The 19,350-nt window shown below is 30.6% G+C and overlaps 1 long non-coding RNA gene across 1 annotated transcript in view; it reads left to right on the forward strand.

Moving 5' to 3' along the window:
• The window catches only part of LOC136989865 (uncharacterized), a 255,026-nt gene that overhangs the window by 98,918 nt on the left and 136,758 nt on the right, over positions 1-19,350 (forward strand). The window lies entirely within an intron of this gene.

Below are 19,350 nucleotides of genomic sequence, written 5' to 3' on the forward strand. Positions count from 1 at the left end.
GAAGGGAAGTGCCTCTCGGGAGGCCTTTCTATGAGAAACTGTCCCTATTTAGGAGCTGGACAAGTAAAGAAAACCCGGAAATTCAACATGGTCAGGAACGAACCCGCAACTAACCACCAATGTTTAGTAGTTTTTATCTACTCGACCAGAGCTCTGTCCCGGATATATTGGATTCCGTTCTTCCCCATCCGGTCACCGCCACTATGGGCTTGGCCAAACCCATAAAGGACTTCCAGGAATGATATCGTTCAGTAGTTCGTCAGACATATTCACGATCTTAAAAATGATCTTAGACGGTACCGAATATATCCACTTGCATTAAAACAAATCGGCAAAACGTGGTTCTCGTCTTTTAACATATGTTTCGATCAGCATACGTCTTTTTATAGAGCGGCTACTAGTCTTGATGATTTCACCATATAAGACAGATCCGTTTCGTCGCAGTTACATATTCGTTCGGGCTTGTCTTTGGTGCCAAGCTTTGTCAGATGTTCCTCCAAACTGTAACAAAAATCGTAAATAATAGCCTTCTTAGCATTGAACACCTATATCCTGCAATATTCTTTGGAACACGAAGTATCAGCCCAAGCGATTCGCGAAATCGTGCCGCCACCATTCACCAGTCGCCTGATATTTGTTGCAAAATATTTAATTTGTAGTTAATTTGTATGCCAGACGTCGAATTTGGATTGCAGTGAGCCTCATCCTAGCTCCTGATATTGTTCCAATGATGTTAAATTTTTTCTAATTTTAGAACATAAAGATACCATCCTCAACCTCGCTAATAAATGATGAATCCTGCTGTGACATAATAGAAGACTGTCGAATAAACATGCTATTAATTATAAATAATCTGAGAGATTTCAGATTTTAAGAATCTTTATCAGTTAAAATTAAATTCATGATTCATTATTAAGCAAGAATATCTACTAATTTCAGGAAGAGAAACTCAATTGAATTGGTGGAATGAGGAATCACAATACGTAAACAACCTGCCAAGGATGGGAAACTAGTATGCTCTGTCCTTAGTGTTAAACACGTAAAGAATAACCGAAAAACTCCAAAACTCCATACAGCCAGCTCGTTAGTCAGGTTCGAACCCATAACTAACTTTCAGTATTCAACAAAATCCACTCGGTCATTGGTAGGCTTGAAACTAAAAATCCAGCAACGAATTGCATAGCATTCCCGGCAACAGTTAAAATTGTGTATGGCGCCATCTGTTACGAGATTTGATTTTAAATACTTTTTATATTATTAATTATTATAAAATGGCAAAGAGCTTAATTTTAAGAGTAGAGATGAGTTCTGTAAAAATTGTGAATGCTAATAACGAGTAAAATCGTGACCCTACTCCAGATATGACACCCGACTCCCTCTATCTCTTCACCCCGTCGACCTTTAACCACCAAAATTTAATAGCATCAATCCCCTAATTAACAAACCTTCCTGCAAAATTTAAGAAAATTTTTGACAAAAAGAACAGGAATTATTAAGTTTCAATGAGAGTGAACAAAATCGTGTTCCCTCATACACATATTAACATCTGTACGCTCAGAAAAAACACTCGAATTTTTCTTCATTTTTCGACGTTACAAGCCCCCCTAAGTCCAAAAAACGTAAATATGTTTTGGGGGGGATTATTTTTTTGACCGATCTCCATACTTTCCCTGTTATATATAACAACCGGGAAAGTAATACCTTAGATAAATGCCTGAAATTTTCGTCTAAATATCTTACCACAAAAAATTATAAAATTTTTATTAGTTTGTCTTCTACTTTTATCAAGTAATATTTTTCCTCGGTGATTTTAAATCAATAATGATTAAATTTGGACGATTAAGTTCAGTATAAGTTGCCAAAAAATATATTTTTCATTTCATAATCAGTTACCGTGCCGCCACGTAAGTAAACATATGCTATTGTTTACTTACAATTTTTTCTGTCATAAATTACGTAATGCTATATCTATATCGGTATTTTACGTATTAATTTAATCGAACGTGTATAGTATATTGATCCAATTACTCGATTAGGTTATACACTTCACGAATTAACTAAAATAATAAACATATTTCGGGTAATACGTGATTGTAATACGATAGGGCGGTAGAAGATGAAATATACGAAATATCATAAAACATGAATCATGGTTGGCAGGTTAAATTAAGCAAGTTCACGGAGTGATATGAGTTATTGATCGTGACGACATCTGTATAAAAATCGTGTCACAATTAATAGGAAGTAATAAATCAGTTCACAATAATATAAGACTTAATCGTTTCTAATTCTGTTACACCTTACATAAAGCATTTTACAATGAAAGGTTGTAAAATTAATAAATGGTCAACATATCAGGTGCAGATAGAGGCGAATTGGATTGCTGAGACAATGCAACATATGAGCTATCTGCCAAGTGGTTCTGAATAGGAAAGTGATCCTTATTTAGGTGTTAGACACGTGAAAAAACCTGAAAACTTCACGTGGCCAGCCTGTTGGTTTGGTAGAAACCGCGACTAAGTGTCAGTATTCAGATAGAGCAGAATCAGATCATTTGTTTCGGAGGAAAAAACAGAATAATTTTATTTTCTTTTAATTATGAGAATCTGAACGTATTCAACTTTTATAAATAGTAGGCCTATATAATAAAAATAATATTTAAGAAAATTTTATATTTTAAACTTTTAAAGCATTCAATATACTAAATCTGTTATTTTAAAACCATTACAATGAGGTTTTTCTCATTTTTAACTCTATGCCCCTTGGACATTAAAAGGACATTTTTCCATACCTATCATGGGTTCGGTCAGGTCCACAAAGAAGGAGACGGGGTGGTGAGAGATAGGGCTCAACATATCCGAGTCCATGCAAAAGTCCCGGAATGTTGCTTGCCCAGATTCGATTTGGGATTCCTCAGAATAGTAGGGTGACGTCTTAACTGCTTTGATCATCCGAGTGTCTGTTGTATAAAAGTTCGTAAACATTATTTTACTTTCAGTTTATATTCTTTGTTTTTAATAAAAATATATAATGATTATATCATTTAATTGTATATAAAAGACTACATTTAACACTTGTGTAATAAAAAACATTTATAAAATGCAATAATTCAGTCTGATAAAATATACTAACTTTCTCTTTGAATTTTAATTTTTTATCGGTATTATTTATACTATTTTTTCTAGATTTCCTCTACATAATTTGATCAATATTCACCATTATCATTATCATTATCTTTTGCTTACATTAGGCGTTTTGAAAACTGTAATTCCATTAACTTTCATTAAAAAATTGAACATTTTAGCAATTTTTGGATTGGTCCTGTAGGTAAGTAAGTAGAATTGGATTAATGGGGTAAGGCAATGGCAACGCAGCATATGCCAAAGAGTTTCGTGAGAAACTAGCACCTATTTAAGTTTTAAACACGTGAAGAAAATCTGGAAAGCTGCAGCACTTTGGTCAGCTGTGAACCCACGATCATCTAGTAGTGTCCACTCAACCATAGGTACTGTACTGTACTGTACATTCTATGCTGTAAATTTCTCTGTTATATCCATACTTAGATAATCTAATATTATTTTGCATTAAATTATACTTTATAATTTAATTATGTAATATTGTTTATAACTTAAGCAGCTGAAGTCACTCACTTTCAAAAGGTATTTTCAGGTAAAATAAATCAATAAATATTTTTAAAGAGTGGCAGAGAATATTTTTAAAAACTTAAAATGCAACAGCTTTCCTCGCTTGTTTCTTTAAATTTTATTGATTTTTATTCTGTTACATCGCCAATATAAAAGCATGGTACTTGATATTGCATGCATATGAAGCATTATAAGCTTCTTTTTGACGTCTATAATTTATTTATTAAAGTAATTTAATTTAAAAATAAAACTCTTTTATAAAAATCACGACGATATTTTTATTTAAATAATCAAATAAATCAAAGTTCGTATATAATTAATAGCCTTTTAAAGTCAAATCACGTTGTTTACTCTCTTTACTTTTATTTGATATGGTATAACATGAAAATGCTATTTAGAAAATAGCAACAAAATATCCTTTTACTTTCTTTTTTCTCGTTTTTTCTTCTTGTTTTAGGAAAAAAGGAGAAATCCGTTTTGTTCTTTTATTTTTCATTCTCGCCGTTACAAGAAACGAAATCATCTAAACTCATTTTGCCTGTAGTAATCTTTCCAGAAGAAGGGAGAATCCATGTGGCAGATACATTACACGTCTTCCTACTTTCTTGTACAAAAATATGATAAAAATATTGTACTAGCTTCATAATTTGTCACGTGTAATCACGCATGGAGTATAAAGAACGTGAGGTGTTCCTATTCGTGTCAGATTTTCTACCTTGGACAAAAATCTTATATACAGTTTTCTATTTTTGTCATTGCCTGAAATCATAGAAGTTTATTACGGAAAAATAAACACGTGTTTTAGTTGTTACAATAATTATCGTTTCCTGGTAATTTATTTTACGTATTTTTAATTACTTATTTTTATTTACCTATTTAGTTTACTATAAGGTAAAATAAATTATTAAGAATTTACCAGGAATATTTAAAGTAAATTCCTGGCATTTCCTTAAATATTCCTGGTAAATTCCTGTATTTAAGTTGAACTAATAGGTAATTAAACATAGACAAACTAAGGTTAAAGTAAATTAATTTAATTTACCTTAATTTTAACCTTAAATACACGTGCCTTGCATAAATCTAGCATATTATGAGCATCGAAATGTTACAAATGTGAGTTATTCAATGCGTAAGTAAAGAGATAATTTTATAATTTCTGGCAATATAAAGGTAGTTTATTTAATTTTAATACAACATTGTTTTATAATTAATTAAGTTCTCAAAATAATAGCATAATTTTATTTAAAAATATAATGTCCACCAAGGAAATTAAGTTAGCATGCATTTGCATCACTTGAATTTACCTTCCAGAATCATTGGAAAGTAAATGGTGCTACAAATGGAATGCCAGATTTTTAGTGGTAAGTGTCCACTGTAAGTCATCACGTGCAAACAGTCGGGATCCAATTATGAAGTAAAAAGAAAGTAGGTCCTACTAATTCAGTTGCAATGACTGAGCAACTTCTCCATATAAGTGCTAACATTTTTTGAAGCACCCCGTAACACTTTTCATTATAATACTATTACTTACTTGTTGAAATCCTCGACACAATCCGCTATGATTTGGTGAAGTTTATAAAGGCACCAGGAGGGCCTTTTTATTAAGCCCATCACGCATTTGGCCAGACCCACAATGGAGCGACCGTATGGTGAGGAACTTGATCCAGGAGATATCCTGGGGAGTTGCTCCTCTGAGTTCGATTCCGGATCCATCAGAGCATTAGAATGATGTATTGACTGCCTGGGTATTAAAAATTTTGAATATATTTTCTCCCCTGGATTTATTTATAAAGACAATATCAATGTATTTCAGTAAAATACTAATTTTAAATTATTTAGGTAAATTTAGTTTTATTTCTTTCGTGATAATTTATAGGATTAAATTCCCATTAAAGGCATCAACTCTTTTTTATAGTGAAAAGCTTAATTTATTCAAAAAATTAAAAAGTAATTATAATAATGAGAGGCGTCGATTAATTACGTATACAGTTTTTAAATCACTTTCACCCGCTTCATTTTCTGTTGTGTAATAATGTACTTTTTGGCAAACTCCCTATCCTTTAATGTTTACAATAGTTGATGGACTCCCCTGCCATTAATAAAAGGACATAAACGTTCTACAAATATTTATATTCATTTGATTAGTAAGTAGACTTATAAGAACAAATTCGTACGCTGCTAATACCTCTAAAGAATGTCTCGACTCTTTCCTCTACATCGTGTACAATGATACTTTTCATGACCGCTTCCCCCTTAAATTGTACACGTAAGTAATGGCATAATTCTATCTTTTTATATTATTTAATACATATCAAATATCTAAACTTAAGATTATACAATCGAACGTGTAATAACGACCACTTCCCAAAATTCAACCCGTTCTATACAGGTTTGACTACTTAAAATTCGTGTCTTAATCTTAATTATTTTTTAATGAGTAATTATATAAAATATTATTTGATTTTTATTCCAATTAGTGGTATGATTCTTTTTTGATAGGAAATCGATTAATCAATTGTTAGCTTACAAATAATCGAGTTATCAGTTGTATGTCGAGCAGCTGCTGTACAATCAATAGTGATGAATGATTTACTTTTTCCTGAAGATGATATTTACCTTCCTCTTATATCTCAGCATCAAAATTATTTCATTAAACGTAGGGAATTAAATTAAACACTACACTTATACGGGTTGAAAGCATAAAAAATTATTTAAAATCTATAGTTTTCTAGAATAATTGAAACATTATGTAGCAGTGAAGACTCGTGAGATTTTATTATGAGAAGACTAAGACTAGGATTTTGATGTTATCAATAGGGCAATCACTGGGTAGAACACAATACTTAAGCAGAGTATTGTGTTCTACCAGCATTGAACACAGAAGCACCGTGTTCAATGCTGAATGTCTGTAATAGATATTTGAATTTAAAATTGTTTTATAAGCCCAGTATTTACATGTCTTCTAATAAAAAAATTATCTCTTTTCTCAAAATTTCTGAAGAAGCTGATGCTCCATTGCCCTATAAATTTATGTATTTAAGAAATAATTACCTCTCATTTTATTTTTCTATGGTAAAATTTTACATCACGCGTGTCATTTTTCGTGTTTATCCAAATCTAGAAGAATTATTAATTAATAAAATATGTACAGTTTACAAAATTAAATAGCGTATACACATGTAAATAATTTAAGAACTTATTTAAATTTCATAATCTTAGTTTCTAATGGATATAGAAGTAAAATTAGTATGGAATGGACAGACGAACAAACGTACTGTAACGTACAATTCTGAGATCAGGACGAAGAAATTTGCATGGGTTAGCTAATAGGGGATTTAATGACTTGTGTATAGTCACAAATTGTTCTAGAACAAATGGAAAATTTTTCTTTAGAAAACGAACAGTTGAATCGCATTAGATGTGACTATAAATTGTGAAAACGTAAATATATGGTTAAAGAAATCTCAATTACTCGTGTTGATATGAACAATACATATAGACAACTTCTGTGAGGAGCTTATTCTCGCCTGTCGATACACCGAAGAAGGTTTACAAAATGTATCCAACAGGGGAGAATCTTTGAGAAATTCAAATTTCTCAAAGATTCCCCCATTTGGATACATTTTATCTTGATTTTTCCTTTGAGTTAAAGGAAATAATGACTGATGAGTCGTGAGGCTAAGTCGTCTCCGTCTGTAAACCAATCCAGAGTTTAAGTTCAAGCAATCGACCAAAATGCACTCCATCTTCACTAATTTTACATTAAGTTCTGTCATCACCCATCGAAGAATGGTGACAGAAAAGAAAATCAAGAATAAAGAAAATTCAAAATCAAGAAAATTTAAAATTTTTTATTGGAAGAGAAAAACAAGAGTTAATTTCCTATCTCTTTTTTCTTCTAACCGTCACATTTGCGGAAATATTCATGATTAACCCCCCAACATACGTGATTATGTAATAACTATTGGCTTACCTAACTAATGTACAGTACAATACATTGAGATGCAACACAATATTTATAAATAAATAAAGTTTGTACTTTTATGTGCCTTTAATAAATTAAAGCAAGGAGAATATTAAGCGAATAATTCGATTTAAAATCAATGAGTAATATCGAAAAGTGATTACAGCACTTAATAACATTGATTTTAGAAGTCTGCAAACTGTAGTTAACGTAACGTAAACATTAATAAGAAAACTAAAAAAGGAATAATCCAATTTATTTAATAAATATTTTTTCCAATTCTTTAAAATTGTATTGTTCACGCGCAAATAACTTCAACTAAAATAGGTTTGGCCATTATAAACAATTCTGTTTCCCGAAAAGTTTTAAAATTACAATCATTTTCTTAACGATAAAAATGTTATTTATTCGATGAATTTTTAAAATTAAACATAATTTTTCTCTTAAAACACGTGGTCTGGTGTTGATCTGGTGTTTACGTAGTTAATAAGAGACCACGTGGACTTTTTCAATAAGTTTTCTTTTTAGCTCTCTGGAAACAGAATTACTGTAATTCCTTTTATAACATGCAACTCTACTTTTGTGCACATAATTACTCTCGAAATTAGGGGAATCCTGGTATATATTTTAGGCACAAACTGTGGCCTGAATATAAAGGAACGTCTAAATTTTTAAATAGTTTATCATTGGTGTCCATGCAAAGTTGACATTTTTTAATGAAATATTTAAAACGTTTACCAAGAAGTCTTTTAGGAGTGTTTTTACAGCGAGTGATCGTAATTAAGGTACCCTTATTCAACGCTATCTAGGGAGAAATTTAGCGGTCCAAATAAAACCAAATTTGGTATGTGACATTTCAGCACACGTGGAAGATATATGTTGCATCAAAACTCCCCACTATGGCACTTTTGGCATTTAAGCGCACGTGTTGCAGCCAGTTCGGAGATAAAAGTGGTCATGATTGTTGAATGCCATTTTTATCATCTATAATGGTTATTACTTTGTCGAAACGCGCATTTGTTATAAAGCTGCTTTATGAAAACAACTGTAATACTGCTGCTGCATTCGGGATTTTCATCGTTATAAGAATATATGCTGATGATTCCCATTAATTCCATTAATTTTCGGAAGAATTATTTCTATATTTGAGTAAACTTGACATCTCAGAGTTCAAAAAACACATCTGTTGTTGAACAGTCAGTGAATAATGTTGCAGGCTCAAGTAAGAGTGCACATGTAGTGTCACGGCAGTGAATGCATTCTGTGACACAACGTAAAAGTTACTGAGAAAGTTTGTGGATTGTTTTCCACATAAGATCAGGCACGAGCAGCAGTTGCTTGTTGCCTATAGAGAATCCCTACTAACCTTAGCATTGACCTTTCTCACCAGAATGGAAATGGATACGTCGTCGCCATGAACACTTCTGTGGAGCTACGAAAGGGCTCCACGACACCTCAGTGGAATAGTAAACATTCGTAAATATCGTATTTGGGTCACGGAAAACCTTTATGTTTTTCAGCAGATTTCACAACACTCGCTTAAAGTTATCCTTGGAGCATCTTCGAAGAAGCTCGTCCCAATGAGCTAGTGATATGCTCTGTGAAGACCCAGGGATATCGAGAAATTCTCGATAACCAGCTTCATTCAAGATGGAATGTCTCCGCATATCGGATGCTGCGTACAACAGTTTCTGTGACTTCATTTAACTAATAACAGTGATTAGTCAACAACATTGTATAGAAGCACTTTAATTATGATCTCTCGCATTACTTTTGAATCTTTCCTCCCTGTAGGTACTAAGAGGACCTTTTAAACATATCCATTATGGCTTCCACTAAGCCTACAATGAAGGCGATCAGATGATGAGGGACGGGACCTCGACATATACGGGACAGACCACCCTGGAAAAACTTTTAAGGTTGTACGACCTCTAAATTTGACCCCGGCTCCTCCAGATTCTAATATTGAAAACATACAAGACGTAATTGTACGATGTTACAATTTACAACGTTTAAATTTATAAAGTAAAACTGGTAAAATTCTCATCGTAACCACGTTACGATGACAATTTTAAACTTACGAGTGTCGTAGATAACGTAATGTGGTTACGATTTATCATGTTGTTAATTCGCTTATATCACTGACTTTCCATACTGTAAAATAAGTCCACCATGATATTTATTTATTTATTTTTTAGTGCTATCGAAGCGAGTAGCGACAACCGAAAATTGAATATATTTTTCTAGCCTGTGAGCAACATCCAACAGACATTTTATGTTACGCACAATAAATATTAAGTACAGTATATCAAACACGGATAACTCGTTATATTTTTTCGTTGTTATTCCGTTACGATGTCATTTTATATGAGCTAACACTATTTTTATATTTATTTTATTTTATTTATTAAAGACGATAAAAGAAAATATTCTATTTAAATAAGAAAAATTTAAAATTTATAACTTAAAGTCGAAACTGCAATAACGGCCACCTTTCAATGGCAGACATTCTTCAGCAACGTTTGCTTTGAATTGCATATAACCTCTGAACGACGGAACACCTCCGAAAACGAGTATTTTTTAAATGTTGTATTCAGTGTTCATTATTCACAGTTTTATTTATTACCGTATTTTCGTAATTTTAATATTATTTAATTATACAGTTAATTATTCATGTAAAAATAATTGATTAAATATATTTTAAATAAATTTTACTGTGTTACGAAACGAGTTTTGTAAACTCCTGGAACTGGGGCGAAATGGTCACGTGTTTCTTACTTTTGGTGGCACTTGTGCCTACGTAACGCAGCTATTTAACTATGTTATTAAGATATTTAAGTGTAAAAATTTTAAATGAAAGTATAGAGAAAATGTAATAGCGTCAGAATATTGAATACTGACAAATATTAAAGACTTGCAGAAAACTAATTTTGAAAAATAGATAATTCGAAGTTGTGTGACCATCCATCACTTTAAATTGAGTACTAGTGCGAATTTAAAAGAAGAATGAGATATTTAAGGAAACATCATTCAATTAACATTAATGCTCCGATGAAAAATATGAATTTAGGATTTCAAAGAATCCTTTTCATTTTAACATAGGATTATTCAGTAAATAAGAGTATTTTCCTGTTATTTCTGATTTAACCGTGATCAAGTCAAAGTTTTTATTGGTTTTGATTTGATGGGATATGGCAACACAACACATAAGCAATCAGCCGAGGGAGAATGCCACCCGGGTGCATTTTCTATGAAAAAACTGAACCATATTTACACACGTAAATCCAGAATCTATAACAATTTCGTCTCTACTCAGGTGTTACACATAAAAGAATCCAGAAGGGTGAAGTGCGACAAATTTCCCCCTATTTAGATGCCTATAGGAGCGTGCCTACAGGAGATGCCTTCCTATGGCAAACTTGTTCCAGTCATGTGATACAACGTAAAGAAAGACTAGAAATACGCTCTTCATCACGTGGCCTACTCGTTGGTGAAGCGCGAACCCTCGACCGAGTTACTAGTGTTTTATCGACTGGCAAACGTACAAATCTGTATTAAAATCATATATTTTTAAGATTCTACACCTACAAATTTGACGGACGATAATCTATATTTATTAAAACATTTATTTTTTTCGCTAAATTTTCTAAGACCATTTAAACTTAATAGTGACTTTTAAGTACATTAAAAACAATAAATATTACACCGAGGGATGAAAAAATAACCTTTTTCTTATATAAAATTTAATATTCTACAAGCCATATTTAACAGAATATTTTAAACAATGGCTTCTTTGACTCCTCAAAATAACTTAAATTCTTAATTATCTTCTTCTTTACAGTCAGTAGATTAATTAAATGACGTTAAAGGCGAAGTTTAATTCGTTAATACACAGCATTTTCGATTATTCTTACGTGATGTACTTAATTGCAGAATGGTTCCATTTGTCTTCCTGCAAACATATTTAAAGGCATTAAGAGCCGAGTCGAGTTTCATTACTGCAGCTTAAGTTCCGTCCGAGTTAATCCTCTAGATATAAGTTCGGTCTATTGACGTAATTGCACGATTATAAACGACGACCGCACCCTACAAATATAATTCTTCTTTATTTAAACATAGAATAATCCCTGTTATTCATTTAAATTTAGAAGCAGAATACAGCCGAAGGGAATAAAATCTTTATTCTCTCTCCTTCTAAAATTAAACTCGTTAAATGCCGAAATATAAAAAAGTAATATCACGTCTTTTCCTGCTGTATTTTTAAGCTTTAAGGGATATTTTCCATGTTTTTAGGGAATTTTTTTTTAGAGCTGAAGGCTTACGAAGAATGATGCGTGTCGACTCGACATAAACCTGGAATATGAGCGAATTTACCTTAAATTTTATTAATTTAAAATAATTTTTATCATTAATTTTTATTAAAGAAATAAAGGAGGTCAACTCTACAGTATGAAATTGTAAATAAAACACATTTCTATGTAAATTTTTTGAAGAAAAAAGAAGGAATGACGAAGCGAAATGCTCCCTCCTTGCTTTTTTACTCATTTATCCAGTACTGTGTAATAAAAACTAGAGGAATTTCCATATATTTATTCAATTTTTATTCATTCTTTTATATAAATATATTTTCTACCCTGCAAAAAAGTTTAGAAACAATAAAGATTCACGCTCTACTTCCTTGATGATGAAGATGAACAACGAACTGCAAGATGGCTGAACGATAGTCATCAATATCGATTAATGTTAAATTATAGAATAAAAATGAAAAGATTTTTAAATAAATAAAATAGAATCTTGCGATTTTAATATTTAAAAAAAAAAAAAAAGAAATTGCCAATATATTATCATCAATGCAATAAATTCTGCATAGCATCTTCTACGAAAAGATTCATTTTAACGTATCGAAGATTACTGTTTTTAAATAAAATAATATAAATTTAAGAAAAAATCGATATAAAATTGAAAGGAAAGAAGATCTCGTGTGTCGAGAAATATGAGATTTCAGAAAATTAAATGAATTTTTTCCTATAAAATTACATTAAATACATTTTTAAAAAAATAATCTTTCAGTCAAATTATAATGTAAATTAGTATATAAAACTAGAAAGACAAAAATAATAACATAACTTTTATATAAATAATAATAAAGAAAAATATAAAATATAATTAATTAAGATTTAAAATCATATAAAATTTATACATTTGTGTAACTTTATTTTTATTTAAAATTATATTTTTATAACATAGAACAGTTATAGAACTTAAATCTAAAGTTGCATATAGAATTAAATTGAATCTAGACATAAAAATTTTACATGTGATTTTATTACTGTATTTAAGATATAAGGCGGTTAGTTGGGTTTATTTCGGGGATGGTTTGTCTCGAATATGTTGGGCCTGACCACAGCTCGTTGCCTCATTGTAGGCCTAGCGAATCCACAATGGGCCAGAAAAAAAACCCCTCGAGATTAAGGAAGGACAGACACATAGACGGACCCCAATGGGATTTTATAGGTCTGCAATTTGAAAATTACAAATCTATAAAATCCCAATCATTTTTAAAAGTTAAAATTCACATAAAGGAAGCATTAATTTATCATTTAACAGAAAAAAAACTGAATTAAATTGATTTTCAGAAATATTCCTTTATTACTATTTAATATTATTCTCATCGATATCAATTATCAACTTTTTATGAGTAATGAATAAGTAATAACCTTTTATGTAGCATGAAATTGATGGATTTTACGATCATTTTAAATGGTCCATCTTTCGTGACTCTATCATTTAACATAGTGAAAAAAACTCTAACAGATATAAAAAGCGAATTAGAATTTTTACGAAAATATTAATTTTTCATATTTAAAAAAAATCCATGGAGGCAATTAAACTTCAGTCTACCGCTTTGAAGGATCCGGGTTCGAACTCTGGTTCTCAAAAATCTCCCAAGAACGTTCGGGATGGTCTTCTCTGATGCGAGTTTACACTTTCAATATGTTTTCAGTCAGTGGGGGGGAGTTTCAACCAATAGTCAGAATTCTGACTCCTATTGTGGAAGTACCCCTGTTGATCTAAAGTATGTTGAAAGTGTAAACTCGCTTCTCGTACATGTTAAGCCCTATGTCTCATCACTCGGCTGCCCTATTATGAGACTAGCCATACTAATAATGGGCCTGTAAAGAGCCCTCTTATTGCCCACAGGGCGGAGAGTAATATAACTGCGATCATAAAGATCCTCCGTAGTGGACTGTACGTATATCTAATAAAAAGACGCAATTATTTACTATGATATCGTCACAATGCACTTTAGTAGTGTCTTGCTCCTGTAAGTCATACTTTTAATAATAAAGACATGCCGATAAATGTAAATTCTCAATACACAAAATAGCCTTATCTAAATAACCCCCAAACAATGTCACTTTGATATACCTATTAGTGGCTGTTGTTTTCCAGTTTGACTGTAAATAAAAGTGTGATTCGTAGATTGAAAAATACAGTTGCTCGACTTAATAATAGAAGATGCATGCTACACTCTGTAGAGAAATTTGAATATTGAATAATTATTACTTCTTGCATTTAAAGTTAATGAAAATTTAATATGTTATACCAATTTTCAACACGATAAAATCAAATATTATAATACAAAGTGAGGACCACACGCTAGAATTTTAACTACTTAATTTATATTGATGATTTAGAAATCACAGTATGGCCACTCTATTGAAAATTATCGATCTCACGAACAGAATCTGTGGTTTTTACCGCACGACACGTTTCACTGGACAATGTTGATCAAATGGCTGCGATAGGTTAAAAAAAATTATTTAATCGATAGAAAAACGGAAAGAGTAATTAATTTTTAAAGAATTTGATTCCTTACATCATCAATTTTAAATCAAAGATAAAATAGTATCAGTAATATTTTCAAGGATAATGAATAACGATCTGTTCCGAAATTCTACAATTCTGAAGCTACTTCACTTTAAAATCCACCTTTTTTACTTTATAATAGCTTCCAAAAATTATAAATAATGATCAAAAAAGAAATTAATAAACAAAAAAAACGTTGAAAAGACTTTTTTTCATTCGAACAGAAGGTTAAAGGGATCATTAGGAAGTCCTGTGTTTTTCAATTATACTATGATATAAACTTTAGGTAATAAAAAAAGCTTTAAAGTCGAATTATGATAAAAAGTTGAGTTTAAAATACACTATGACACGTTAAAATAGTGTGTCGCCATCCGTTGCGAGATGTCATTAAAAAAAAAATATATATATAATTATATATATATAAATTATATATAAATATATAATTTATATTATTAATTATTATAAAAAGCAAAAACGGTTTAATTTTCAAGGTAGAGATGAGTTTTTAAAAATATTGTAAATGCCAACGACGAGCAAAATCTTCATTAAGCCCAACCCTACTGGAGATATGGCACGTCTACCTTTAACCACCAAAATTTAATAACATTAATGTAACTTATATACAAGCTATCATGCCAAATTTCGTTTCTTAATCCTTACCCCTCCCGAGATATTAAACGAAATATGTTCTAACACACAGACATACAGACACACGCACCCACACATTCATTCAGGAAATTTTCCTCCTTTTTTGATTTTTTAGGGTTTGATTACAATACTTTCCTGTGTTACGTTATAACATCCGGGGAAGTAAAAAAATATAGAAATGTTCATAAATAAATCAATTTTTATTATTTTATATTAATTAATAAACGTTGCTCTGCTTCAATTATTAATGACGTTTGGAATTAGATTAATTATTAAGACACTAAATGATTATTTTATATATTTTTCATTTTACAATGTTCTTATTTTACTCCTTTATTATTTTTTATATAAATATATTAAAAGAAACACAAATGTTTAGTGTTCTTTCGAGATGATTGATCTGTGGTATACATAAGGAAATGCACGAGTGATAAATTATGGATCATTCTAGCAACCGATTTTCAAAAAACGAAATTAAAAATAAATATATATATATAAAATTTTACTGGCATCACTAAATATTTCCTTCATAACAATGGCGCGTTATCTTATGTGTGAAAAGGGCAATTGCTTGGGGGCCCCTAATTCAAATTAATCTGGGCCTCGTGGAGCTGCCCAGACTAATTCGAATTAGGCTGGGCCACTGAATTAAATTACCACTGATTTAAATTAAAATAATATTCTTATTGACTTCTTTCCAATTCTGATCGGTGCCATTTTATTATTAATTAAATAAGTAAAATTGATAATTTACTTTTTAAAATAATTTACAGATATTTATTTAATTACAGATGTTGAGGTAAATTAAATGGTGATAAATTTCCACCGATGCTAGACTTTATATAATTTTTATTTAAAAAAATATTATTTATTCAATAATTATATTTAAATAACTCATTCAAAATTACATCGCCAGTAACCTATTTAATCTAAGTTTAATTAAAAATCATTAATCATTTAATTGAATTTATATAATCCTGTTCATCGATACTTAACTTCATTCATAAATCACGCGGCATGCAGACTTATCTGTGTGAAATTATACGAATATTCGTATTAAAAATACGACTTTATAAATGATAAACATTAATTATAGTTCCCCAAATAAATTATTCTAGTTTGAAAGTCGATTCACGTACAATTTAAGAAATTTTATCCAAGTCTGTCATACTTTATGGATGAGTCTGTCGCTAGGATACCAGAGAAGATGCCAAAGATCTTATAAGCCTGTATTTTTCTCAGTTTTCCAACATAAATAAAATATTCCCGTCATCGGATGGGGTAAAATAAGAATTTTATATATTAAAATACATATATTCGAGTGTAATTCTGTGTTAATTTCGGTTATTTACGGCATTTCTCGCTAAAGTAGGCGCCATTTTTAGTAGTAGATGCACTTGTATCTCGGGAATAGTCTTGAATATTAATGCTGTCTTCTCGATTCTTATGACCTTCTTTCCGCTTCCAGCACTCGAACAGGAGAAAAAAAAGAAAAAAACCATTTCTTGAATACGATCTGACATTATTTTTTTTTCTGTTAGAGGATGGAGTCAATTCGACTAGTCGTAAAGTCGTATGGAGTAGAACTCGACCCAGAAAGTATCAGCCGGAAGAAAGTAGTAAAAATAATGGAATTGATCCAATAACTAATTTCCTCGTTTCATTTAATGTTTGCCTTTCTAGATTAACAATGATATATTTTAATTGTAACTTAATACGTTTTAAAATAATTGATTAATCTAACACTTTGGTATGCTGATTCAACACATATTTTCCTCAGTTGCTTTATAAACTTGGTGTTTAATAAAGGTCACCCCCTTTATTGAGATGCAATTTAAAAAACATTGTAGACATATACGTCCGTCTGTATGTCTATTCTTTCTTAATCTCGAGAACTAAACTCGAACTTCGGCATGACTACTTTGTTATCAGGAAAAGTATGATGTACAGGGGCAAGTCACTAATAATTTGAAATGAAGAGCGTATATTTTATATTAAATAAATTAAGAATGTGATTAAAAATTGCAGCCCGGCTCGGTAATAAGTTTGAAAATAGAGCGAAACATTAATTGGTATGCAAAATTTCACTTCTATAATAGTTTTTTCTCGACAATTTAGTATGGAACTGCTTGTTGATACAAGTAACTACACAGTATTATTGTATAGAAGTGAATCGAGCATCGATTAAACTGTATTTCTTCGAAAAATATGGGAAGAAATTTAGTAGAAATGGTAAAAATTCCGTGTAGAAAACTTTCTATATAAGAAAAAAAAATCATATTCGATAACCGCTACATATCGATCTTTTTCTCCAGATTCGAATTGAATTGTATTTTCCTCTTCGATTCGATTTTGTTTATTGTTTCTAGTCAATACTTCGCTTCGTCTTTCAATTGTTTGCACTCTTCTGAATCTCTGATAAGATTTTATACAGGAAAAGACAAAAATTAATAATAATAATTTTAAAATATTTTTTATTTTATTCCTTTACATCGGCATCTCTTACATTTTATAAAGCAAATCATATAAAGAACCAGAAAATACAGATAAATTTGCAGGTTTTATTTACAGTGATATGTGATACAGATTTATATTGATTACATTATGGAGGAAGTGCCTAGAAGAATCTTTTTACAGGAAAAAAAACTTGAATTTTTCCATAAATCACTACTCTTACAATTAATTTCTCAAGAATATTGACGGTTATATCTATACTACAGGTAAATAAAAGATAATTAACATTTAATTAATTAGAATTATTCGCGTGTTCTTGTCTATAGAATTAACACAAACTTAAAAAATAAAATTCATTGGCAAGGACTTGATACATGGAATGTAAGATTATAACGATAATAAAACATGACAATGTACTGTACATATATTTTCCTTCGTGATATCTTTAATACTTCATGATTGAAAGATATAAAATGATGCCTTATGTATACGAGTGTATAGTTTCTTGCTCTTCGATCAGACATTCAACCGTACAACGTATCAACATTCTTTAAAGCCATAGGCAAACTGTAGTGCATTTTTTCGTAGCGTAACAGCACCCTCGAGCTTTCGGTTACGGTCTCCTTTATCTAATCTCGAGCCGTAACAAGCACGTAACAAAACTGGAGTACCGTAACATACGCTATGCAATTGCTCTACACTCCGTATAAGGTCTAAATGGCAACACTTTCAATTATTTTAAAAAAAATTAATGTCTCATTCGTGTGTCTAATATACTTTTAGTCTTATATATTTAATTATTTATTTAATTTGAATTTATTTTTGCTTAAATTTGATCGTTCGGGCATTTTATGAATCGTCAAAATATTTAAATAATGCAATTTTTAATAATTAAAAAAGCATTAAATAAATTATAAATATAGAAAAATTTCCGAATTTTTTTCTTTCTTTTTTATAAAATTCTATAAATCGCTTACATTTATTTATATGTAATATATTTACTATTACAGAACCCGAAAGAAAATCATTACGCGAAAATTTGTAAATAGATTTTCATGTAAACTTACTGTAAAATTTATTAAAAATTCTTAATGATTGCCTGAATTATGCTGAATTATGATTTATATATGGCAAACTGTCAATAATAGTAATCGTATACCTACAAGAGGGCATAAAGTTACTATGAATACAAGAGCTAATGATAATTAGGGTCGTCTAGAAGGGGAGCAGAGAATTTTCCTCCAAGCACTCAGAAAAATTAGGGGTCCATAATGGTTCCTACCCCTACAAATAAATGCTACTTTTACTTTTTCTTCTCTTCTTTGAAACCGTGTTTGATGATTGTTGGACTATGAACCCAAAGTTGAGTTTTAATTAAACACTTGCCAAGTGTTTAATTAAGACTCAACTTTGGGTTCATAGTCCAGCTACTTTTACTAACAAAATAATCTTTAGAGTAAAGAAACATTCTATGTATTTCATGACCAGATAAAAGGACCTTTCCTTTATCCCTTATGTCCCAGGCCCCATACAAGCACTTGAAGGCCCTAATGACAATTTAATTAAAAGGTATATGTCCTCTTTGTCCATTTATAGATACATTTTTTCTAGTTAAAAGGAACAAATCACAAGTAAAATGTATTAATTACTGTTTTCTACAGCGTACGATTGCTCATGTTTAATAGGAAAGTTTCGTATAATTTAAGCCACATGGAAGATAGAACATCTCAAAATTATTATGTTTATTATTTACACTTCTTAACCTTGTAG

Source organism: Centruroides vittatus, unplaced genomic scaffold (genome assembly GCF_030686945.1).
Source record: "Centruroides vittatus isolate TY-2023 unplaced genomic scaffold, ASM3068694v2 scaffold_769, whole genome shotgun sequence".
NCBI lineage: Eukaryota > Metazoa > Arthropoda > Arachnida > Scorpiones > Buthidae > Centruroides > Centruroides vittatus.